Raw genomic sequence first — 26,046 nt, 5'->3', positions numbered from 1 at the left:
TCTCCCATAGACTAGGGGAGGGAGCATAGTCTCTGCCATAACCTGGGAGATAGCGTCTGCTATAGCCTGGGAAAGAGAGTGTAGCGTCTGCCATAGCCTGGGAGAGGGAGCATAGCGTCTCCCATAGCTTGAGAGAGGGAGCATAGCATCTGCCATAGCCTGGGAGAGGGAGCATAGCGTCTGCCATAGCCTGGGAGAGGGAGTGTAGCGTCTGCTATAGCCTGGGAGAAGGAGTGTGGCGCCTAAGGAGAGGTGGCTGGCTGACCCAAAAGCTTTTGTGTGTCTGTTTATGTGTATGCATGTGTGTGTGTTTGTACTTGTTTGTGTTTAGTGCATTTGTGTGCTTTTGTGAGGTACCTACTTTTTTGTGTGTGTGTCTGTGTTGATTACCTTCATGTGCATTTGCATCTTATACAAACAGGTATATACTTACACGCACGAATGCATGCGAATTTGCCTTTGCTTTTCATGTGTGTGCGTGCGTGTGTGTGTGCGTGTGTGTGTGTGTGTGTGTGTGTGTGTGTACTTATGGGGCCCCATGTCTTGAACTTTGCGTAGAGTCAAGCAAGCTTCACACTCATGTATGTTGTTAACATTTACATTAGTCAGTTTATTCCATTCATCCACCACTGTTATATTATAGCCGAACTTTTTGCTTGACTTCGTGTCATGGTCTCTGGGTTTTCAGTCCTCGCATCCCTCGAGGTTCTGCTCGCTTCAGGCGTCATCAAACTGGTTTAAAAGCTTAAAGATTTTGCTGAGGCTGACTATTTCTCATCATCTCTTCTATGGGGGACAAACCTAAGGCCTCTAACCTTTTTCTGTAACACATATCTCTTAATTCTGGTACCATCTTTGTTTCTCTCCTCTGTACGTTCACGATCAATTCTTTACTCTTCTTTAATGTGCAGTAATCAAACTCTATAAGTATGTTCTAGTTTTGGCTTTCTATAGATTGTGAACAGCTTGCTGTACATTGCTCTTTCCATATACATGACTGTGGTTTTATAACTGCCATTAGAAGTTTGCCTCCTTCATTGTTCTCCTAAGTGGGTTCCGGCAACAGGTTTGGGAAGATGTCTACTTCCACGTCCCTCTCACACACGTTCCTGCAGGTTGTTTTCTGCCAGATAACATTCGTATTAAAGCCTTCTTTCGTCTGTGTTCAGTCTTCATTATGACGCATCAGTTCGGGTTGAATTTCAGCAACCATGTATCAGACCAATTCTAAGGCTTGCCTAGGTCCCCTTGTCGGTTGATACAATCACTCTTAACCTATGATCTAGCATCATTCGGAAGCATATTTTGGTAATGGTCCAATTCTTCTGGAGGATCATCTACATACATGACAAGGAGCATTAGACGTAAAACAGAACCCTGTGGCACGCCACTGGTGACCTCAACCCATCTCGAGAAGGCTCCTCTAACATGCGTTATCTGTTACATTCTTTCCCTTATCCTTGCTTGAAGGTCCCACTTCTTTACCAGCACCCTATGTGGGAAAGTGTCAAATGCTTTCAGGCAATCCAGATACAGACAATCCTTCCAGCTTTCTCTTTTGGAGAAAATGGAACTTACTCTCTCATAGAAATCCAAAAGGCTCGTCGTACGTGATCTTTCCCTATGATCGTGTTGTCTCTCACTTAGGTAGTCTCTCTTTTGCAAGATGTCACCCACTTGTTTCATGATTTTCTTTTCCAATACTTTACAGACCATGTCCATCGTGTGTGCCATTGTGCGCACACAAACACCCACCTATACCCCAGCCTAAGCCTTTTACCAATTTATCGACCAGTTCCGAGGGGAACGTGAACAGCTGGGTTGACTGTGGGCCGATTCCCGCGCCCAGGGTTCGAACTCATGCGGACGCTACCCTTAAAGGTCCAGTGCTGCCTCACGGTGTCTGTGTGTGTTCATATTCACGTATGGGTATCAATATATCTTCCTAAGCATACATGTGTATGTGATTAAGACGCCTGTACATATGTAAGAGCATCGTGATTATACTCGGGTATTTGATGCTCACTAAGAGTCATCCACTCCCCGTGTTTGGAGGAGGCCGCCCGGGACCTGCAAAGCCAGTGTCTGGTGCGCCGCAGGTGGAGTGGTGTGGCAGGCGGGCTCGCCCTCTGCCGGGGGAGTACACCTGTCGGTCGGTCCATTGCCTCACCATCACACTGAAGTGTGAGGCCACACCCATCGTTCTCCATGACCTCTGACCTGGATGGACTTCACTATTCTCATTCATTATATCTCTCTTTATGCATGACCTTTGACCTGGACGGGATCCACTATCCTCATTCACTCTCTCTCTCTCTCTCTCTCTCTCTCTCTCTCTCTCTCTCTCTCTCTCTCTCTCTCTCTCTCTCTCTCTCTCTGCGTGACCTAGATCTTTCCCACTACATTTGTTACCTACACTCTCTTTTATCCACGTTCCTCACCCTTATCAGCGTAACATCTGCTAAAAAAAAGTGTCACACGCTGACAACCACGAGTAACAGCAGCTATCAAGATGTCACAAGCTAACAAATAAAGAAGAGTACCAGCTAACCAAGTATCACAAGCTAACAAATAAAGAAGAGTACCAGCTAACCAAGTATCGCAAGCTAACAAATAAAGAAGAATACCTGCTAACAGAGTGTTACAATTTAACATGTAAAGAATAATACCAGCTAACAAAGTGTTACAATTTAACATGTAAAGAATAATACCAGCTAACAGAGTGTTACAAGCGAACAAGTAAAGAATAATACCAGCTAACAGAGTGTTACAAGCTAACATGTAAAGAATAATACCAGCTAACAAAGTGTTACAAGCTAACATGTAAAGAATAATACCAGCTAACATAGTGTTACAATTTAACATGTAAAGAATAATACCAGCTAACATAGTGTTACAATTTAACATGTAAAGAATAATACCAGCTAACATAGTGTTACAATTTAACATGTAAAGAATAATACCAGCTAACATAGTGTTACAATTTAACATGTAAAGAATAATACCAGCTAACAGAGTGTTACAAGCCAACAATTAAAGAATTATACCAGCTAACAAAGTGTTACACGCTAACAAATAAAGAATAATACCAGCTAACAAAACATCAAAAGCTAACAAGTAAAGAATATCAAAAGCTAACAAAGTGGTACACTCTAACAAATAATAAGCATAACCAGTCGACAAAAACATTACATGTTAACAAACAAAGAGCAAGAACAGCTAAGAGAGAGACAAGCTGAGCAACAAAGGACATCATCAGCAACAAAGTGACACAAACTAACAAACGAAGAACAAGGTCACTAAATAAAGTGAGATAAACTAACAAAAAAAGCGACACCCGCATACAAAGTGACACCAACTAACAAACAAAGCAACACCAGCTAACAAACAAGGCAACACCAGCTAATAAATAAAGCGACACCAACTAACAAACAAAGCAACACCAGCTAACAAACAAAGCATCACCAGCTAACAAACAAAGCATCACCAGCTAACAAACAAAGCAACACCAGCAAACAAACAAAGCATCACCAGCTAACAAACGAAGCGGCATCAGCTAACTAACCCAAACGCCTGATTGGCTGTCAGTCTGGGCACAACACGAACGTGACTACTTTATTTTTCTTTTTGTTTCTGTCGTCACCTCCTGACGTGCGCGGCTCCGTTATGTTATGGAGCGCAGCACTGGCGGGCGCACGGATCTCTGCCAGGCCAATCCTTGGCACTTACGTGTCTGCCATCCTTGGCAGTGAGAAATCTGGGATCTTTGGCACCGAGGAGTGTGAAATCCTTGGCATGGATGACGCGACCACATTCTCCCTTCCTCATCTCTATCATACCTTCCTCATCACACTCTCAACACGACTCCCCAAACCCTACTCTCTCAACATCATACCTCCCTAACATACTCCCTAACCCTCCTCTCGGCACCACAGCTCCTCAACTACTCTCTCAACACTTCATCAACCACACTCAGTTCCTTCAACTGGAACTTACCAGAACGGCTGCACTCCATCCCTAATAACACGTGGAAACACAGCTCATGAAGAGGACGACTTATCTCGTATGCCACAGGGAACAGCACTTGTGTGATTACATGAACCCTTATGATGATATAAAGTGAAAACCATAGAGGAAAAGCATAGACCTCTGTGGTGTAGCGGTTAAGGTTCCTGACCATGACGCATTCACGGTGAGACCGCCCAGGGTCGAACACTGAGCTCGAATCTTTCTTGCGACACTCGGTCTCCAGTCTACCACATTGTACATCCACCCCTTGGAGTTGGTCGACAAAATGGGTACTTGGTTCAGGCTACGTATATATATATATATATATATATATATATATATATATATATATATATATATATATATATATATATATATATATATATATATATATATATATATATATGTATATATATATATATATATATATACATATATATATATATATATATATATATATATATATATATATATATATATATATATATATATATATATATATATATATATATGTATATATATATGTATATTTATATATATATATATATATATATATATATATATATATATATATATATATATATATATATATATATATATATATATATATATATATATATATATATTATCCCTGGGGATAGGGGAGAAAGAATACTTCCCACGTATTCCCTGCGTGTCGTAGAAGGCGACTAAAACGGGAGGGAGCGGGGGGCTGGAAATCCTCCCCTCTCGTTTTTTTTTTAATTTTCCAAAAGAAGGAACAGAGAATTGGGCCAGGTGAGGGTTTCCCTCAAGGCCCAGTCCTCTGTTCTTAACGCTACCTCGCTAATGCGGGAAATGGCGAATAGTTTGAAAGAAAGATATATATATATATATATATATATATATATATATATATATATATATATATATATATATATATATATATGTGTGTGTGTATGTATGTATATTTGCGTGTGTGGACGTATGTATATACATGTGTATGGGGGGGGGGGTTGGGCCATTTCTTTCGTCTGTTTCCTTGCGCTACCTCGCAAACGCGGGAGACAGCGACAAAGTATAATAAAAAATAAAAAATAATATATATATATATATATATATATATATATATATATATATATATATATATATATATATATATATATATATATATATATATATATATATATATATATATATATAATTCTACTTTACTTCCCTTGTTGCTTAGATTCTTTAATGTAAATTTTGCGTTCAGTGACAATGGTACTATAAAAAATACCTTAATCAGGAACTCACCAGAAAGTTCTGCACAATACATCGATAGAGTACCTAGTAGAAGTTGTAATAACTTTTATGTTGGGCAGACTGGTAAAAATCTGTTAGACTTAAGCAACATAGATATAGCATAAGAACAGGAGGCAAATCAAGTGCCTTGTTTAATCATGTTAAGAATTATGATCATTGTATTGACTGAAGTAATGTCATCTCAGTTATCAACTCCAACTCCAGTACCACGAGAAATATCATTGAATCTTTTATAATCAAATACAGAAAGAATTGTAAACTTAATATTAGTGAAGGACTATACAAATTGGATTGCTTCATTGTTAATAAAATTTGTAACGTTCCCCTTCATGTTCACATAACGATTACAGATGAACGTTATAGACCATAAGAAAAAATCAAAGCAGAAAAATATGCTTAAGCGCTTTCGTGTATTTCAACACATCTTCACAAGCAAACTGTAACAAATCATAGATGGAGGAAAATATACAGACACTAATAGATGTTAACAGGATCACATCTAATCGTTGTGATTGTCCAAAACATGTTTTGGACAGTCACACACACACACACACACACACACACACACACACACACACACACACACACACACACATATATATATATATATATATATATATATATATATATATATATATATATATATATATATATATATATATATATATATATATATATATATATATATGTGAATAAGAGCAAGGTTATTAGGTACAGTAGGGTTGAGGGTCAAGTCAATTGGGAGGTGAGTTTGAATGGAGAAAAATTGGAGGAAGTGAAGTGTTTTAGATATCTGGGAGTGGATCTGTCAGCGGATGGAACCATGGAAGCGGAAGTGGATCATAGGGTGGGGGAGGGGGCGAAAATTTTGGGAGCCTTGAAAAATGTGTGGAAGTCGAGAACATTATCCCGGAAAGCAAAAATGGGTATGTTTGAAGGAATAGTGGTTCCAACAATGTTGTATGGTTGCGAGGCGTGGGCTATGGATAGAGTTGTTCGCAGGAGGATGGATGTGCTGGAAATGAGATGTTTGAGGACAATGTGTGGTGTGAGGTGGTTTGATCGAGTAAGTAACGTAAGGGTAAGAGAGATGTGTGGAAATAAAAAGAGCGTGGTTGAGAGAGCAGAAGAGGGTGTTTTGAAATGGTTTGGGCACATGGAGAGAATGAGTGAGGAAAGATTGACCAAGAGGATATATGTGTCGGAGGTGGAGGGAACGAGGAGAAGAGGGAGACCAAATTGGAGGTGGAAAGATGGAGTGAAAAGGATTTTGTGTGATCGGGGCCTGAACATGCAGGAGGGTGAAAGGAGGGCAAGGAATAGAGTGAATTGGAGCGATGTGGTATACACGGGTTGACGTGCTGTCAGTGGATTGAATCAAGGCATGTGAAGCGTCCGGGGTAAACCATGGAAAGCTGTGTAGGTATGTATATTTGCGTGTGTGGACGTGTGTATGTACATGTGTATGGGGGGGGGTTGGGCCATTTCTTTCGTCTGTTTCCTTGCGCTACCTCGCAAACGTGGGAGACAGCGACGAGGTATAAAAAAAAAAAAAATATATATATATATATATATATATATATATATATATATATATATATATATATATATATATATATATATATATATATATATATATATATATATATATATATATATATATATATATATTCCTATGAGTCCACGGGGAAAATGAAACACGCTAAGTTTCCAAGTGCACTTTCGTGTAATAATGACATCATCAGGGGAGGCACAAGAGAAAAATGTAAGTCATTTGATATACATCGAAGAGACGAAGTTAGGACGCCATTTGGTAAACATGCAATTGTCTAAGACAGACAACGAGATATCATAAACTTATCATTTTACAAATTTTATCAACAATAAAGTTATCTAATTTGTATAGACCATCACTAATATTAAGATTATAATTCTTTGTGTATCTAATGATAGAGGATTCAATGATATTTCTCTTGGTAATAGACTTAGAGTTAATAACTGAGATGGCATCACTCCAGTCAATACAATGATCATAGTTTTTAACGTGATTACACAAGGCATTTGATTCTTGTCCCGTTCTTATACCATATTCATGTTGCTTAAGTGTAACAGAAAGATCCTTACCAGTCTGCCCAACATAACACTTGTCACAATTTCTACATGGCACTTTATAGATACATCCAGGAGAAGTTTCTGGTGAATTCGTGATTATGATATTCTTTATGGTATTATTGTTGCTGAAGGCAACATTTACATTAAAGGATTTAAGCAACATGGGAAGTAAAGTAATATTATTATCAAAAGGGAGAACTAAAAGATTCTTGGTGTCAATGGGAAGTTTGGGCTCAACTCTATAAAATGATTTCTTTGCTAACTTAAGGTATCTATTGATGAAATATCTAGGTTACTTTAACTTGGATCTAATAGAATATATCTTATCAAACTCATCATAAATAAACTCTGGACTGCAAATACGTAAAGCCCTAAGAGCAAATGACGTGAGGGGGGTGGATTAAGAATGAGATGTATTTAGGGAAAGGTGATGGTGTGCTCAAAAGATGCATGTGGCATGAGAATATTTGGAGGTGGGCAGATTAGAAAGGGTTAGTGAAAGAAAAAGGAACGGCGTTTGGACGATACTTGCAGGGAAGTAGAGCAAATGACTGGGAGATGTATAAAAGATAACGGCAGGAGGTCAAGAGAAAGGTGCAATGGTTGAAAAAGAGGGCAAATGAAAGTTTGGGTGAGAGAGTATCATTGAATTCTAGGGTGAATGAAAGATGTTTTGGAAGGAGGTAAATGACGTACGTAAGACAAGAGAACAAATGGGAACATCAGTGAAGGGGGCAAGTGGGGAAGTAATAACAGATAGTGATGAAGTGAGGAGATGCAGTGAGTACTTTGAAGGTTTATTGAATGGGTTTGATGATAGAGTGGCAGATTGAGGGCGGTCTGGTCGGGGTGATGTGCGAAGTGAGAGGGTCAGGGAAAATGGTTTGTTTAAGGGAGAAGAGGCAATGAAAGCTTTGCGGAAGATGAAATCCTGAACAGCGGCGGGTTTGGATGATATTGCAGGGGACTTTTTTTAAAAAAGGTGGTGACTTTGTTGTTGATTGGTTGGTAAGGATATTCAGTGTATGTATGGATCATGGTGAAGTGCCTGAGGATTGGCGGAATGCATGCATAGTGCCATTGTACAAAGGCAAAGGGCATAATGGTGAGCGTTCAAACTACAGAGGCATAAGTCTGTTGAGTTTTCCTGGTAAATTATATGGGAGGGTATTGATTGAGAGGGTGAAGGCATGCACAGAGCATTAGATTGGGGAGGAGCAGTGTGGTTTCAGAAGTGGCACAGGATGTGTGGATCAGGTGTTTGCTTCGAAGAGTGTATATGAGAAATACTTAGAAAAACAGACGGATTTATGTGTAACATTAATGGATCTGGAGAAGGCATATGATAGGGTTGATAGAGATGCTTTGTTGAAGCATTTAAGAGTTTATGGTGTGGGAGGTAAGTTGCTAGAAGCAGTGAAAAGTTTTTACTAAAGATGTAAGCATGCGTACGATTAGGAAGAGAGGAGAGTGATTGGTTCTCGGTGAATGTCGGACTGCAGTAGGGGTGTGTGATGTCTCCATGGTTGTTTAATTTGTTTGTGGATAGGGTGGTTAGGGAGGTAAATGCGAGTTTTAGAGAGAGGGGCGAGTATGCAGTCTGTTGGGGATGAGAGGGCCAGGGAAGTGAGTCAGTTCTTGTTCGCCGATGATACAGCTCTGGTGAGTGAGTGACTGCAGAAGCCGGTGACTGAGTTTGGAAAAGTGTGTAAAAGAAGAAAGCTGAGGGTAAATGTGAATAAGAGCTTATTAGGTTCAGTAGGGTTGAGGAACATGTTACTTGGGACAAAGTTTGAATGGAGAAAAATTGGAGAAAGTGAAGTGTTTTAGATATCCGGGAGTGGATTAGCAGCGGATGGAATCATGGAAGCGGAAGTGAGTCACATGGTGGGGGTGGGGGAGAAGGTTCTGGGAGAGATGAAGAATGTGTGGAAGGAGAGAACGTTATCTCGGAAAGCAAAAATGTTATGATTGAAGGAATATTAGTTCCAACAATGTTATTTGGTTGCGAGGGATGGGTTGTAGATAGGGTTGTACGGAGGAGAGTGGAGGTGTTGGAATTGAAATGTTTGAGGACAATATGTGGTGTGAGGTGGTTTGATTGAGCAGGTAATGAAAGGGTAAGGGAAATGTGTGGAAATAAAAAGAGTGTTGCGGAGAAAGCAGAAGAGGGTGTGTTGAAATGGTTTGGACATATGGAGAGAATGAGTAAGGAAAGATCGACAAGGAAGATATATCTGTCAGAGGCGAAGGGAACTAGAAGAAACGGGAGACCAAATTGGAGGTGGAAGGATGGAGTGAAAAAGAATAACTCAAAAGAACATTCTTGGTGAGATAGCAAGTGGGATAACAAATCTCTCATGAAGAGAGTCTGAAAATTAACTATGAAAATTTTCACTTTGTATATAGAAACTGAAATTTAGACACCGCAGCCTCGTATATGGACACGAACTAAACGACCTGCAATAGATATGAGAAAATTGGGTATATTCTATAGGTACTACTTTGGTTTTTGCACCCGAGAGCTGGCTGCTTGTGTGTCCCCACCACTAGCTAGACCATGCAATACTCGGCAAGCTTCTGCGTCGCATGATTACTGTTTGTCCATCGGCAACTCAAGCGTGGGCCGTTTTGATAACTGTATCTTTCCATACACGTCGAAGCTTTGAAAGTCCCTAACCTTCTCATGTCTTTCCCTCCAAAATTCGTAAGCACTTTCCTTTGTCTTTTGTTTTTTTCCTTTCATAATTCTCTCTATATTTCAATGAAGGCCAGGCTTGATGTGGAGTTGTGTCCGTGACTGAAGCTTTCAACATAAAAAGAAAAATTTGAAGTTGGGGAGACGGAACACGTAAACTACCATGAAAGGCATCTGCAAAGTCTAGAAAGTAAAGAAGGATATGTGGTCATCTATGCCTGGTAGCGAACAGGAGGGGAAAGAATGAATAAGTTTTAACGAAATGCCTCACATGCGGTGAATACAAAAAGTGATCAAATCGGCAAATTTTACCAGAATATAATTCTAATAATGGCACTATGCAAAACTTACATGTTTGCTTTGCAAGAGAGACAGTGAAAGCAGGGAGACTTTCTGGAGTGAACATTGAAATATTTTATAGCGTTAGACGGATGGTCAAGTGCCGGATCATCAGGCATTTATGATTTGGAAGGAAGTAGATGACAATGAACTGATGAGTACATACTATTTAGATCACAGCGAAGCAATGACTACGTGAAGATTAGAAGATTAAAACTAAGAGTTGCGAAAGAAGTAGATCACAGAGAAATGATGATTACATAAGAAGTAGAAAATAAATAATTGATGATTATGAAAGGAGTAGATCATCAAATACTGATGATAAAAAGGGAAATGCAGCGACAGAAGTGAATAGCTTAACAGCACGAGCGAGAGCTGCGGTGGGAGATGCGCGTTGACTCGACTTCAAGTAAGGTGTGGAGGTGAGGTAAGCATGATCTGACCCTCTGACTCCCTTTCCACACTTTCCTTCACGTTATAGGTACCTTACTCGCTCTTTCTAATTTATACACATCTTTCTTTCTTCCAGCACGCACTTAATATCCTCCTGGCTGGGTGTGGAAGTGCCTGTCCTCCTGGCTGTGTGTGGGAGTGTCTGTCCTCCTGGCTGTGTGTGGGAGTGTCTGTCCTGGCTGGGTGTGGAAGTGCCTGTCCTCCTGGCTGGGTGTGGAAGTGCCTGTCCTCCTGGCTGTGTGTGGGAGTGCCTGTCCTCCTGGTTGTGTGTGGAGTGTCTGTCCTGGCTGGGTGTGGAAGTGCCTGTCCTGGCTGGCTGGATGTGGAAGTGCCTGTCCTCCTGGCTGTGTGTGGGAGTATCTGTCCTCCTGGCTGTGTGTGGAAGTGCCTGTCCTCCTGGCTGGGTGTGGAAGTGCCTGTCCTCCTGGCTGGGTGTGGGAGTGTCTGTCTTCCTGGGTGGGTGTGGAAGTGCCTGTCCTCCTGGCTGGGTGTGGAAGTGCCTGTCCTCCTGGCTGTGTGTGGGAGTATCTGTCCTCCTGGCTGGGTGTGGAAGTGCCTGTCCTCCTGGCTGGGTGTGGAAGTGCCTGTCCTCCTAACTGGGTGTGGGAGTGTCTGTCCTCCTGGCTGAGTGTGGGAGTGTCTGTCCTCCTGGCTGTGTGTGGGAGTGTCTGTCCTCCTGGTTGTGTGTGGGAGTGTCTGTCCTCCTGGCTGTGTGTGGGAGTGTCTGTCCTCCTGGCTGGGTGTGGAAGTGCCTGTCCTCCTGGCTGGGTGTGGAAGTGCCTGTCCTCCTGGCTGGGTGTGGGAGTGTCTGTCCTCCTGGCTGTGTGTGGGAGTGTCTGTCCTCCTGGCTGGGTGTGGGAGTGTCTGTCCTCCTGGCTGTGTGTGGAAGTGCCTGTCCTCCTGGCTGGGTGTGGGAGTGCCTGTCCTCCTGGCTGGGTGTGGGAGTGTCTGTCCTCCTGGCTGGGTGTGGAAGTGCCTGTCCTCCTGGCTGGGTGTGGAAGTGCCTGTCCTCCTGACTGGGAGTTGGAGCGGTGAAGGACATGAGAACCTCCAGCGTCGTGAAAGTTGGATGGTGTGTTGTGAGATCATTCATCTGTGGTGTGAGACCTCAGCTTGACGCTGAGTGATCTGCCACTGTTTCTGCTGCTGTTTTTGTGACACCGCTATTGCAACTGTTGCTGCTACTGCTGTTGCTGCTAATGCTAGTGCTGCCGATGCTCTAGTGACGCTCACGCGTCCGCTGTTGTTACTCCCAGAGCTTTTGTGACGAGGTGATCGTTGCTGGTACTTGTGAAGTTACTTTTGAATGATGGTTACGATTTCTTCAGGCAACACTGAGGGAGGCTGTGGTTGATGCAGCCGATGCTTCCAACCTCGCCATACCGGTGTTCGTGGTGGCGGCACCAGACACCCAGACATCGCTTCGCCGTATTGCTCTGCAGATGAACCTCCTCCTCTCCCCGTTCCATCCATCTCTCTCTCTCTCTCTCTCTCTCTCTCTCTCTCTCTCTCTCTCTCTCTCTCTCTCTCTCTTCTCCTCTCTCACACAATATCTCCGGGGCGAGGCAACAGACTATCATTCCTTGAAGGAGAGAGGAAGCGATACATGCCATATACCACTCACCTCCCACACACCCACATTCCTCCTGCACACCCAAAGTCCCCTATCACTCCCACACTCCTCGCTTACGCCCACATTCCTTGACAACGCCCGCAGATCTAACTCCTCCCACCGCTCACGTTCGGGTCGCTATAAGATGGCGCAAGAGAGCAGAATGCCAAGGTGAACATTATTTAGGTGTTTGTTCAACGAGTTGTCGGCAAGTTCTTTTGTTCTCTCTCTTTCTCTTCATCTCTCTCTCCTTCCCTCTCCGCCTTATACTGTCGTGTGGGGAGTGTTGGTTCGGGAGGGGCCGCGCCCTCACCAGGCGAGGTGTTGGGCTCGGGTGGGAGGTGCCGCCTTCAACGGCCCCTCGTGATGACATTAGCTGTGTGGGTCACGATTCCCGGCGCAGCACCGGGGCAGCCCTGTACCTCACGTACACTCTCTCACCAGCTGTTTGCACTGCAGGCAGCTTCCTCACTCGCTCACATACCATCCTCACCCTCCCGCACCGTCGCTCTGAACGTCTTTTACCGCCATGGCAACCCGGTCTTTCACACGCAAGGCTCCGACACAAGCAACAAATAATCTTACAAGATTTATTGCGAACATAACATCAGCAAGTGAGCCTGCCTTCAGGGAGCTGTTGAACACACGGCCAAGTTAAGAATCTGGCGCCTCAGTGTCACTAGGGATACGGGGATCACTTCCCTAACTAACTAAGGACCAGTGTACTCACTACACTGTGAGGCTCAGTATGATCATTGTGACTAAGGACCGGTGTACCCACTACACTGTGAGGCTCAGTATGATGATTGTGGCTCAGGACCAGTGTACTCACTACAGTACAACTACAACACTTTGAGGCTCAGCATGGAGCGAGGGTGTTCTCTCATACATCATGGAGATGGGTTGCGTGGCACAACTGGGCAAAGCTGGTGGTGGCGGAGGGAGGGGGTTTACCTTTGCTCTGGTATACCCACAGCAAGCCACTGCCGTATCAGGTCAAGGTTCTGGGCTGACGTACACCGTCTCCTTCCGGAAGGACTGCTGTGATATGGAATCGGTCGCGGCGCTTGGGTCGTTAGCTTACATGCTGTTTCTGGGTCTCCAGAGGGTTGAACTACATAGCTAAGCTGTCTGGTCGTGCAGGAGTGTCAGTCTTTGGTCACTGTCAACCTGAGGATGCTGGCGATATTTGATGGTAAGATCCTTAACGTCATATGTTGACGATAATGAAGATCGTAAACATCGAATATCGACGATATCTAATGAAAAGCCCGTAACTCGGATGTTAATGGCAAGTAATGGGTCGACCCGTGACGTCGGATGCTGCCTGTACTATAATGGGTCGACCTTTGACTTCGAATGTTGCTGACTTTTATAATGAGTCGACCCGTGACGCCGAAAGCTGCCGACATTATGATAGGTCGACCTTTGACGTCAGGATGCACCGAGATCTGAGGTAGAGAAGTTGGACCCGAGTACTGGCTGTACCTGAAGAGCCTGTGGACGGTGGAGAGGGTCAGGAAGACCTCGGGCCATTCATGTTGTTGACCTCAGAGGTGGTCAGACAGCAGAGGCAGCCACCCAGACCCACAATTGTCGACCGCGTTAATGCGGCCAGTTTTTTTGCCCCACACGAACGCGAAGACTTTGCTCGGGAGACTGGAGGCGCCCCTTCACATATCCTTGGCGTGAGTTTTTATGCGGTAACAGGTACTGGAAGAAGCAGGAATAAAGACATCAGGAATTCCAGCGCGCAAAAAATGGGTGAACTTGTGATTGCATACTTAATGTCATTTGGCATGACGGACCGTTGCATGGCATCTGTCATGACACGCGAGACATGTGCTGAAGACGTGCTCACATGTACGTCAGTCTAGCTTCCGCCGAGGGGATAACTGAAGCAGCTCAGGTTCTCACCTTACGGACCTATGAATCATTCTTCGTCTTTCAAGAGATGAAGCGTACTTGTGTGTGTGTTTGTTTGTTTGTGTGTGTGTGTGTGTGTGTGTGTGTGTGTGTGTGTGTGTGTGTGTGTGTCTGTTTGTCTGTCTTTTCCCAGCCCCCTCTGTTAGCACGCAATCCGCCTCCTAACTAACCACTGATACCACATCCACCATCAACCACAAAATCTATACACATCGGCAGCACCAGCACCTGGCCCTCCTCACCAGCAGCACCAGCACCTGGCCCACCTCACCAGCAACACCAGCACCTGGCCCTCCTCACCAGCAGCACCAGCACCTGGCCCTCCCCACCAGCAGCGCCAGCACCTGGCCCTCCTCACCAGCAGCACCAGCACCTGGCCCTCCTCACCAGCAGCACCAGCACCTGGCCCTCCTCACCAGCAGCACCAGCACCTGGCCCTCCTCACCAGCAGCACCAGCACCTGGCCCTCCTCACCAGCAGCACCAGCACCTGGCCCTCCTCACCAGCAGCGCCAGCACCTGGCCCTCCTCACCAGCAGCAGCAGCACCTGGCCCTCCTCACCAGCAGCACCAGCACCTGGCCCTCCTCACCAGCAGCACCAGCACCTGGCCCTCCTCACCAGCAGCACCAGCACCTGGCCCTCCTCACCAGCAGCACCAGCACCTGGCCCTCCTCACCAGCAGCACCAGCACCTGGCCCTCCTCACCAGTAGCGTTTGACTCACTGTCCTGAGCTCTAGTGGTGGCCAGGAGACGAGGCTCTCTGGCCACAAGTGGAATACCTCCAGGCACACACAACCACTCGCACACCAACGTACATAGCTATCTGGTCTCTATCTGTACACAGTTAAAGCCGTATGTTGCCATCTTGTACTACTCCATCAAACTGGTAATTAATGGAGGGAATACCATAAGTAGAATCAGTCATCCTTCTGTTCTTCCTGATAAGAACTTTGATTACCGGGCGTAGGAACAACGTAAACTAAGAGCTTGTTCCTCAAGGGACACACATGTCTCTCTGTCTTCAGTGGCTTGTATCAAATGTTTTGAGTATGGGGCCTAATTCAGAGTAAGATAGTCTATCACCCATACATAACCTCATTTTTGTATGACTCATACAATACCCCATAACTGCGTATAAATTGCAATCAAATAAATCATAAGCATAGAAGCTGTTTGTTGCATATATGTTGTTTCGTCCCTTTTGTTCTGCGATGAGTGAACGAAAAGAATGATTCAACCCACCTTTATCCCTTCTACCACATACCTGTACACATGTACACATGTACACATACACACGCGCATTGAAGGACTGGACTCCAACCTGAATATGTTTGCAGATGATACCAAGGTCATGTGGGATGTGAAAAGCGAATGAGATCACTTTCAACTACAAGGGAACTCAGACAAATTCCAAACTTGGTCTGATATATGGCTGATGAAATTCCACCCGACTTGATGCAATGTGGACAAGGAAAGATCGCTTTGATATGAATAATATAGATAAGGAAATTAAATCTGCAGGAATCTATGTGAGAGAAGGATTTGGTAGCTGATTGTCTCTAATTTGTCGCCACAGTCCCACACTAGAAGGATGAACTGTCTGCTCGAAAATATTAGAATAACATTTGAGTACACAAAGGAAATATTGAGCTAACTGTTCATATGGTTCTCAAGTTTGATCACCGCACCTATCGAAAAACAATGAACTGAGACAGAAGGTCCAGCGAAGGACAACAATGATAGTAGTAGAATTAAGAATGTTTAGTTACAAGGAAAAGCGAGAGGACTTGAATTTGCCCTTCAAAGAAGAGAGAAAAGTGAGAGGTGTCCTGCAACTAGTCTTTAAGGTTTTCAGGCAGCTTGATGAAAAAGACAGTAATCAGAACAGCACAATCGGAGATCAAGACATGTATTAAGCAGTGAACGTGAGTACTCTTACACTATAACAGTAAAGGATACATGAAATAAGTGAATTATGAAACTGCGAGGTCGGACAGCACTTTATGGACCTCTCTGGCAGTGTTGACCGAGACGCATTCACGAGCCGCCCGGGGTGAAGCTTGCATAAGTTAGAATCCTGGTCGCGGTAGGTTAGGGATGAAGGATGAAGAAACAGGTCGGAGGCAATAGAAAATGATGATTGGTAAGTTGAACCTGCTGTTCATCCTTTCCCAGGGTCTGGTCGACTGCATACCTGACTTATACTAGGATATATATATATATATATATATATATATATATATATATATATATATATATATATATATATATATATATATATATATATATATATATATATATATATATATATATATATATATATATATATATATATATATATACATATATATATATATATATTTCTCGACTTCCACACATTCTTCAAGGCCCCCAGAATTTTCGCCCCCTCCCCCACCCTATGATCCACTTCCGCTTCCATGGTTCCATCCGCTGCCAGATCCACTCCCAGATATCTAAAACACTTCACTTCCTCCAGTTTTTCTCCATTCAAACTCACCTCCCAATTGACTTGACCCTCAACCCTACTGTACCTAATAACCTTGCTCTTATTCACATTTACTCTTAACTTTCTTCTTCCACACACTTTACCAAACTCAGTCACCAGCTTCTGCAGATTCTCACATGAATCAGCCACCAGCGCTGTATCATCAGCGAACAACAACTAACTCACTTCCCAAGCTCTCTCATCCCCAACAGACTTCATACTTGCCCCTCTTTCCAAAACTCTTGCATTTACCTCCCTAACAACCCCATCCATAAACAAATTAAACAACCATGGAGACATCACACACCCCTGCCGCAAACCTACATTCACATATATATATATATATATATATATATATATATATATATATATATATATATATATATATATATATATATATATATATATATATATATATATATATAGCCTGGGGATAGGGGATTAAGAATACTTCTCACGTATTCCCTGCGTGTCGTAGAAGGCAACTAAAAAAAAAAAAAAAAAAAAAAAAAAAAAAAAAAAATATTTTTTTTTTATCTTTTATTATACTTTGTCGCTGTCTCCCGCGTTTGCGAGGTAGCGCAAGGAAACAGACGAAAGAAATGGCCCAACCCCCCCCCCCCATACACATGTATATACATACGTCCACACACACAAATATACATATCTACACAGCTTTCCATGGTTTACCCCAGACGCTTCACATGCCTTGATTCAATCCACTGACAGCACGTCAACCCCGGTATACCACATCGCTCCAATTCACTCTGTTCCTTGCCCTCCTTTCACAGTCCTGCATGTTCAGGCCCCGATCACACAAAATCTTTTTCACTCCATCTTTCCACCTCCAATTTGGTCTCCCTCTTCTCCTCGTTCCCTCCACCTCCGACACATATATCCTCTTGGTCAATCTTTCCTCACTCATTCTCTCCATGTGCCCAAACCACTTCAAAACACCCTCTTCTGCTCTCTCAACCACGCTATTTTTATTTCCACACATCTCTCTTACCCTTACGTTACTCACTCGATCAAACCACCTCACACATTGTCCTCAAACATCTCATTTCCAGCACATCCATCCTCCTGCGCACAACTCTATCCATAGCCCACGCCTCGCAACCATACAACATTGTTGGAACCACTATTCCTTCAAACATACCCATTTTTGCTTTCCGAGATAATGTTCTCGACTTCCACACATTCTTCAAGGCCCCCGGAATTTTCGCCCCCTCCCCCACCCTATGATCCACTTCCGCTTCCATGGTTCCATCCGCTGCCAGATCCACTCCCAGATATCTAAAACACTTCACTTCCTCCAGTTTTTCTCCATTCAAACTCACCTCCCAATTGACTTGACCCTCAACCCTACTGTACCTAATAACCTTGCTCTTATTCACATTTACTCTTAACTTTCTTCTTCCACACACTTTACCAAACTCAGTCACCAGCTTCTGCAGTTTCTCACATGAATCAGCCACCAGCGCTGTATCATCAGCGAACAACAACTGACTCACTTCCCAAGCTCTCTCATCCCCAACAGACTTCATACTTGCCCCTCTTTCCAAAACTCTTGCATTTACCTCCCTAACAACCCCATCCATAAACAAATTAAACAACCATGGAGACATCACACACCCCTGCCGCAAACCTACATTCACTGAGAACCAATCACTTTCCTCTCTTCCTACACGTACACATGCCTTACATCCTCGATAAAAACTTTTCACTGCTTCTAACAACTTTCCTCCCACACCATATATTCTTAATACCTTCCACAGAGCATCTCTATCAACTCTATCATATGCCTTCTCCAGATCCATAAAAGCTACATACAAATCCATTTGCTTTTCTAAGTATTTCTCACATACATTCTTCAAAGCAAACACCTGATCCACACATCCTCTACCACTTCTGAAACCACACTGCTCTTCCCCAATCTGATGCTCTGTACATGCCTTCACCCTCTCAATCAATACCCTCCCATATAATTTACCAGGAATACTCAACAAACTTATACCTCTGTAATTTGAGCACTCACTCTTATCCCCTTTGCCTTTGTACAATGGCACTATGCACGCATTCCGCCAATCCTCAGGCACCTCACCATGAGTCATACATACAGTAAATAACCTTACCAACCAGTCAACAATACAGTCACCCCCTTTTTTAATAAATTCCACTGCAATACCATCCAAACCTGCTGCCTTGCCGGCTTTCATCTTCCGCAAAGCTTTCACTACCTCTTCTCTGTTTACCAAATCATTTTCCCTAACCCTCTCACTTTGCACACCACCTCGACCAAAACACCCTATATCTGCCACTCTATCATCAAACACATTCAACAAACCTTCAAAATACTCACTCCATCTCCTTCTCACATCACCACTACTTGTTATCACCTCCCCATTTGCGCCCTTCACTGAAGTTCGCATTTGCTCCCTTGTCTTACGCACTTTATTTACCTCCTTCCAGAACATCTTTTTATTCTCCCTAAAATTTAATGATACTCTCTCACCCCAACTCTCATTTGCCCTTTTTTTCACCTCTTGCACCTTTCTCTTGACCTCCTGTCTCTTTCTTTTATACATCTCCCACTCAATTGCATTTTTTCCCTGCAAAAATCGTCCAAATGCCTCTCTCTTCTCTTTCACTAATACTCTTACTTCTTCATCCCACCACTCACTACCCTTTCTAATCAACCCACCTCCCACTCTTCTCATGCCACAAGCATCTTTTGCGCAATCCATCACTGATTCCCTAAATACATCCATTCCTCCCCCACTCCCCTTACTTCCATTGTTCTCACCTTTTTCCATTCTGTACTCAGTCTCTCCTGGTACTTCCTCACACAGGTCTCCTTCCGAAGCTCACTTACTCTCACCACCCTCTTCACCCCAACATTCACTCTTCTTTTCTGAAAACCCATACAAATCTTCACCTTAGCCTCCACAAGATAATGATCAGACATCCCTCCAGTTGCACCTCTCAGCACATTAACATCCAAAAGTCTCTCTTTCGCACGCCTGTCAATTAACACGTAATCCAATAACGCTCTCTGGCCATCTCTCCTACTTACATAAGTATACTTATGTATATCTCGCTTTTTAAACCAGGTATTCCCAATCATCAGTCCTTTTTCAGCACATAAATCTACAAGCTCTTCACCATTTCCATTTACAACACTGAACACCCCATGTAAACCAATTATTCCCTCAACTGCCACATTACTCACCTTTGCATTCAAATCACCCATCACTATAACCCGGTCTCGTGCATCAAAACCACTAACACACTCATTCAGCTGCTCCCAAAACACTTGCCTCTCATGATCTTTCTTCTCATGCCCAGGTGCATATGCACCAATAATCACCCACCTCTCTCCACCAACTTTCAGTTTTACCCATATTAATCGAGAATTTACTTTCTTACATTCTATCACATACTCCCACAACTCCTGTTTCAGGAGTATTGCTACTCCTTCCCTTGCTCTTGTCCTCTCACTAACCCCTGACTTTACTCCCCAGACATTCCCAAACCACTCTTCCCCTTTACCCTTGAGCTTCGTTTCACTCAGAGCCAAAACATCCAGGTTCCTTTCCTCAAACATACTACCTATCTCTCCTTTTTTCACATCTTGGTTACATCCACACACATTTAGGCACCCCACTCTGAGCCTTCGAGGAGGATGAGCACTCCCCGCGTGACTCCTTCTTCTGTTTCCCATTTTAGAAAGTTAATACAATGAGGGGAGGATTTCTGGCCCCCCGCTCCCGTACCCTCTAGTCGCTTTCTACGACACGCGAGGAATACGTGGGAAGTATTCTTTCACCCCTATCCCCAGGGATAATATACATATATATATACATATACACATACACACACATACACACACACACGCACACATACACACACACACACATACATATATATACATATGAAAAATGTAAGAAACAATTTAGAAAACTGAAACTTCTAGCTTGAAATGAATGAAAAAAATGAATGTCACATAATGGTTCAACCTCTGGCTATGGAAAAAGGAAATGTATAATTTATTTACACAAACGTCAATAGCAGTTTTCATCAATTTAACCACTGTATCAATAAGCTTCAATGTCTAAGCTACATTTTTCTCCAATTTCACTATTTTCTTGTCAAAACACCATGTATGAAAACCATCACTCCAGTAACACAACTATAAACATTTACTTCCACTTTAAAAAAAAAAAAAAAAGGTTCTGGGGAAGTCTGTCTCGATACACTGCGGGAAACTCTACCACCTGGCGAGGTTTGTGTTGCAATGGTTCCCGATTCACAAACGTAGTAGCATCACTGGTGGGCCAAGGTAGTTCCGCTTGCGAAATATATATATATTTCGTGTTTCATTTTCCTCGTGGACTCATAGGAATATATATATGTATATATATATATATATATATATATATATATATATATATATATATATATATATATATATATATATATATATGTATATATATATATATATATATATATATATATATATATATCTCATTTCCAGCACATCCATCCTCCTGCGCACAACTCTATCCATAGCCCACGCCTCGCAACCATACAACATTGTTGGAACCACTATTCCTTCAAACATACCCATTTTTGCTTTCCGAGATAATGTTCTCGACTTCCACACATTCTTCAAGGCTCCCAGAATTTTCGCCCCCTCCCCCACCCTATGATCCACTTCCGCTTCCATGCTTCCATCCGCTGCCAGATCCACTCCCAGATATCTAAAACACTTCACTTCCTCCAGTTTTTCTCCATTCAAACTCACCTCCCAATTGACTTGACCCTCAACCCTACTGTACCTAATAACCTTGCTCTTATTCACATTTACTCTTAACTTTCTTCTTCCACACACTTTACCAAACTCAGTCACCAGCTTCTGCAGTTTCTCACATGAATCAGCCACTATATATATATATATATATATATATATATATATATATATATATATATATATATATATATATATATATATATATATATATATATATATATATATATATATATATATATATATAGTTGTCCGTTTCGTCTCAGGGAACACACACACGCACACATAAGGAAAAAATACAGAATTTTAGACAGTTATGTGATAGGAAATAAAGCACAAGAGATGCGGCTCCACGCGTGTGGAACTCCCTCCACGTCCATATCAAATCTCTAGTGGCAAGCGTCAGGCAAAGAGGAGGTCAGGAGGGTCTTCAATGCGTTTTTTTGAGATACAATAACGAAAGCAAACGGCCATAACACAGACGCCGGAGAGTACTGGAATGAGGCGCAGGGATACAGGAGCATATCCTGAGATGAACGACAGAAATGCTGAGTACAGAATGAAGATGCGGGACAGAGGTCTGGGGACAGTAAACCGAGGGACATTGTAAGTTACTTAAAGAAGTTATAGAGAAGGTAATTTACGCTATCAGAGACATAGCAACCAGGAAAGTATATATTTTGTTCAAGTGCATGGGATTCAGGAACGGAGGATTTTGGTGAAAAGGGAGGCTTTGGGAAAGGAAAATCAGACATGGCAACTTGATGAGACAAAATCTGGAGGACTTAGCCAGTATCTGAGCCAAACTATGATCAAGAATGTTGGTGAGCAGAGGTGTAGACAGACACAAGACCATGTCGAATACTGGACTGGAGGCTCACATTCCGTCCATAGAGGAAATAGTGGATAAGGAAGGAATACTGATTATAAGGCGACTAGAGGCTTGCCAGGTGCGATCCCTCACATTAAAAAGTTGACAAATATACTGAAAATATGCCGTCCGAGACGATCAGAAACGATCACCTCCAGGTTGGAGGATTATAGTGAGCAGGGACTGAGGAAGACTAAGAGACTCGCTAACAAGGTTGGAATTCAGTGGGGGTATTCATTAGAGGTGATAGTACAAGGGAAGTAAGAGAGAAAAGTAAGGAATAAAGCCATAAGACACATAAGTGAAGATATTAAAAAGAGGGCAGAGGGAACAGCAGCTGCTGCTCTGCTAAACAGGTCGACAATGGAACTAACGTATGCGAACAGGAGTGAACTGGTGGTGAACGGGATGGAGCTAGAATTAGAGGACTGAGTTAGGGAACTCAACCTTGGAATTGCTGGAACACCGGAGATATAACTTAGTCAGGAAATAAGATGAGACCTAATGTATCCAAAGGGCTACATGATGGCAAGGAGGAGAAAGAGAAGAACAAAGGAGGAGAGGGATGGGCCTTACCCGTATTAGAAAATAGTGTTACAGGAAATACTGATGGATGGGCCATTCAGACAGAGCATAATGGGATGAGCATGTTAATGGACCAGGATGAAATATACAAAGAAAATAGAAGGAACAACCAGGGCGGTACAGGAAGCATCAAGAAACACGCTTCTCAGAGATGGTAAAGTTGTCATGACGGAGTGTTTCAGTTATAGACAAAAAGTTTGTGAATAAGTAGATCTTTATGAAGGGAGAGAGAGTGTATACAGGACCATTTCCAAGATATTGAATGCATTGGAATCAGAAAGTCTCATCTATACATGTACATAGTAGAGAGCATTGGATTTTTGGATATAATTCTCCAGTTGGAATAAGTGATCACGATATGGGTAATTACGTATGGTCGATTGTCAGGGAAAGACATGAGACACAGAACAAACCAAATTCGCAGAACTACACAAAGCTAACCATTTTCTTCGAGAATGGTTATTAGAAAATGGAGTTACATAGCCATAATGTAGGTTATTGTTATAGAAGATTTTGTTGGATGTACGATGGAGTTAGAATATAGGCCCATTGAACTGTAGATGGAGAAGCAAGGTTAGAGAAGAAGGAAAACGAATTTCAGGGATGTTCTGTGAGGGAGATACAGGCGTCATTACAGCCATTCAGTATTTGGAAGGTATGAGAGAGACTGAGTACACCAGAATAAGAAAAAAGGAAGAGATAGACTGTGAAAGGAATGCTTCAGACAAGCTTATAGATAACCAGAACCTTACCTCTGAATTAACTAAGAGTAAATTGATGCTAAGAAGCACTTAATGGGGTTAGGGTGATTCAGATAGAAAAGATGCAAAGGTTGATGGAAGACAAGCTCCTCAGTGCCTTCATGGTGAAACTCGCTGTAGACCCCACACCAGTGAGACGCAATGGAGAACGGGCTCAGAAAGCACTGAAATATCTGGACAACACATGAATAGCGTACTACAGGTCCTCGACCCATATAGTGTTTTCATGTTAGCTGAGATGACACGGGCGATTGAATGCCGTAATTAGGGCCATCTCTTTTATGATTATATATCGACCAAACAGCTAGGTTGACTACGGACCGACTGCCGTAACCAGGACTCGAACCGATGCGTTCGACTCAGGGCTACCCGTAAATTCGTCATGGTCAGTGAAGCTAACCCTTGCACCACGATGGTCTATATAAGACTCACGCTCTCATGACATTATCTCCATGTGCACTGAGGAAGTGTGCAGATACGGTGGAAAGGATGCTTGAGATAATGCTCAACTTGTCGTTGGATGAAGATACATTTGACCAAGGGAGTGGAAGTGACCGAATATCATATCTTTATGAGAGAAGACTGAGATATTGTGATAAACTATAAAACGGAGTCTCGGACGAGTGTGGTATGTAAAAGACTGGAAAAGATAATCAAAGAAAATATTGGATGACGACTTGAACATCTGAAGACATCTTTGAGTTAGTGAGTTATCAACGTCCGGATGTGGCGCTGTGGGTGTTGAAACATCCTCCAGTAATTCTTTTCCTCACCCCGGATAACAGACCCCCGCTGATGACGCAACGAGGTGCTGAGCCCCTTGAGCCTTTGCCTTTGCCTTCAATAACGACAAATGAATTGGTTACTTGATCTGAATGATGTTGAGGACTGTAACCTCAAGTCAACTGGAGGAACTCTGCTCCAGGAACCCTTTAGTCTTAAGACATTTTGCTTTCCAGGTGCCAAGGGTTGATGATGCTTCCGACGATGTAAAGGCGGCTTGTGGTCGTGCCAACGATAATACGCTCATTGGTAGTCATGTAGGTGCTAACGACGTGTTGAAGGATGGATTGCAGGAGCTGATTTCCAGGACAAAGGTCATAACATTTTGATTTCAGGAGTTTCTCCCAGGATGGGCATCGAGAACGCCTTCTTCAGTAAGGTGTTCAGTCTCAAAAATGGATCATTGGTACTTTGTGTCTAGGAGGGAGTGGAATTCGTAGATTTTAATGTTCATGAATGATAAAGCACACCTGAGTGAGCCGGAGGATGTGAATATTGGCAGGCACCTTCGTGGGTTAGCGTGCGCTTTGATCAAAAAACGCATCTCGTGTGAAGCAGACTCATCCCCCTCCAAGTAAAAAGCCCCAGTCTCATATATACGATTCATTCATGATCATCTTGGAGTATACCCAACAGAATATCAGTTTAGTTCACTAGAAAGAAACTATAATAAGACTAGAATTCCTGAATCTTGGTTGGATTTGAGAAAATAGAGATTTCCTCACCGAATATGCAATTCCAGGGTGCACTATTGAACAGTGGTAGGGGAAGTGAGTTAAGCTGTGGCGTCTGGCTCTGTGTTTAAGCATAATATAACCTGTGATGAGAACCGTTGTAGCCGTTCATGATATCGACTTTATTCTTCGTTATATTAAGGGTAATCCTCCTCACAGGCACAAGAAGTAGACGAAAGGTTTTAATATCAGTTAATAGAAAGTCGAAGTTAGTTGGAGATTTGGACATTCCGGAGTCCAAGAGGGGGGATTACCTTTCTAATGGTTCCTAGTGCGACCCCTTCCTAAATTTGCTTAATAGTATCTTAATCCAATTAGGTGAGATAGCTACTCGCGATGGGTTAGAGATGAGTTTGGTACAAATGACACATTATACCTGAGGTAACTTTCAACACTTCGTCGTGAGAGTCGCGAAACAATACGAGATTTTGAACGTGCATATTATGATGGTCTTGGCATTGCTCTTGACAGGCAAATCTAAGATGAAATGGTCAGTGAAAAAACATGAATTAAAGCTCTCAAAATAGCGGAGAAAACATATGGACCAATGAATGGTAGA

At 42.8% G+C, this 26,046-nt stretch overlaps 1 protein-coding gene across 2 annotated transcripts in view; it reads right to left on the bottom strand.

Moving 5' to 3' along the window:
• LOC139759813 (protein spaetzle 3-like) overlaps positions 1 to 26,046 on the bottom strand; it is a 294,452-nt gene that overhangs the window by 262,425 nt on the left and 5,981 nt on the right. The window lies entirely within an intron of this gene.

The sequence above is a fragment of the Panulirus ornatus genome, chromosome 34 (assembly GCF_036320965.1).
Source record: "Panulirus ornatus isolate Po-2019 chromosome 34, ASM3632096v1, whole genome shotgun sequence".
Classification (NCBI taxonomy): domain Eukaryota; kingdom Metazoa; phylum Arthropoda; class Malacostraca; order Decapoda; family Palinuridae; genus Panulirus; species Panulirus ornatus.
This window is presented reverse-complemented; position numbering and strand designations above follow the sequence as displayed.